Source organism: Anneissia japonica, unplaced genomic scaffold, assembly GCF_011630105.1.
Source record: "Anneissia japonica isolate Jap-2015-1 unplaced genomic scaffold, ASM1163010v1 scaffold287965_len1858130_cov191, whole genome shotgun sequence".
In the NCBI taxonomy this organism is placed as follows: Eukaryota; Metazoa; Echinodermata; class Crinoidea; order Comatulida; family Comatulidae; genus Anneissia; species Anneissia japonica.
In genome coordinates, this window is record NW_022748342.1 from 1,073,845 (window position 1) to 1,075,856 (window position 2,012).

Below are 2,012 nucleotides of genomic sequence, written 5' to 3' on the forward strand. Positions count from 1 at the left end.
CCTGCAATGCAGAAGCTGAAACTAGCTATTATGGAAGGAAACGCAAACTGTTGGAAAGATTCTGATATCGCAGACTTCAAAGCAATTAAACATGAATTGTCAGTTGAAGAAAATGTGATACTCCGTGACACAAGAATAGTCCTTCCGATAAGCCTAAGATCACGAGCAGTAGATCTAGCACACAAGTCCCATCAGGGCATAGTGAAAACTAAGCAGTTAATACGCGAAAAAGTCTGGTTCCCAGGAATAGACAGTATGGTAGAACGCAAAGTCAAGAATTGCCTTGACTGTCAATCGTCATCATCGATCGGTTCACCACCAGAGCCACTGAGAATGTCAAAGCTTCCAGAAAGTCCGTGGAAAGAAGTATCCATATATTTTAAAGGACCTTTTCCTACAGGAGAATACCTACTTGTAATCATAGACGATTTTAGTCGGTTTCCAGAAGTCGAAATCGTATCGTCTACCTCTGCAAAAGCTACAATTCCGAAACTGGACGCTGTCTTTGCCCGCCAAGGCATACCGGACATTGTAAAAAGCGATAACGGACCTCCATTTAATGGTTTTGAATTTTCGCAGTTCGCAGAGTATATGAGTTTCTCGCACAAGAATGTACTCCATTGTGGCCACGTGCCAACGGTGAAGCAGAACGCTTCATGCGTACACTTGTCAAGCTAGTACACACCAGTACTGCATCTGGACTTAACTGGAAACAGGAACTTTGGACATTTCTTCGCCAATATAGAGCTACACCTCATTCAACTACGGGCAAATCGCCTAGTGAGGCTCTCAATGGAAGAAAACTTAAAACAACTCTTCCACAAGCTAAAGATAAATCGATAGGCATACATCAAAGCATCCGCGAAAAGTACAGAATTGTGTTATTGATATGTATGCTTTTACATCAGTATCACATTGCATTTATTATATTATGTGCTTGTTTTTATATATTTATCTATTTTTATTTACTTTATTTTATTATTACATATTTTTATTTTTTTATTTTTTTATTTTTTTTTAATTTATTTATTTTTTTATTATTTTTTTTATTTATTTTTTTAAAATTTTTTTTTGCCCTTTTAGTTAAGATTTTAAACTTTAGAATATTATATTATTTTAATTGGATTTGGATTTTTCATTACTGTTGTCTCTTTTTTTATGAATTTATCTTTACTTGTAACTTTTGTTCTGTTGTATGGTCGAACCTCTCCTGCGTGAGAGTGTTCCTCTGCTTTGAAAGAGAGAGCCAATAAATTATTATTATTATTATTATTATTATTATTATTATTATTATTATTATTATTATTATTAAGCCAATGCTGATAAACACTTACACGCTAAACCAACAACCATAAACATCGGTGACAAAGTACTCATTAAGCAGAAACGTAGAAATATGCTCGACCCTCCATTTAATTCGGAACCTTTTGTTGTCGTCGAAAGGAAGGGAAATTGTATAACAGCACAACAAGGCGAAATTTCTGTCACCAGAAACTGTACCTTTTTCAAGAAGCTAGTGAACATGCAAAATAAAGAATGCATAACGGAAAACGAATCACAACCAACCACCAGAGCACCAATAACCAAACCACAGCTAACTCCAACTTGACACTCTACTAGAATCAAGAAACCTCCCACAATCTTAAATGACTACGGAATAATGAACATTTCTATTTTAAACATAAGCATATCACTTCTAAAATTCTGAAAGGAAATTTGAACTGTTGTTTTGAATTCAGAAAGTTGATATTTAAAGTTGTTGTTAAAGCACTGAGTTCAAGTGCACTGTTAAAACTAAGAAGAATTAGTTTATAACTTGTTTGATGAGCTGTGCTCATGTGTTTAAATTTTAAAGTTAATTGACGCATAAAAAAAATATATATATATATATATATACACATTAGACACTGTAATCTGAATGTCAGCTGTTTATTGTTAATCTGCTAAAGAAATATACTAGTCACATCATTACATAACAGAAGACAAATATATACTGTAATCATCTAAAGCTA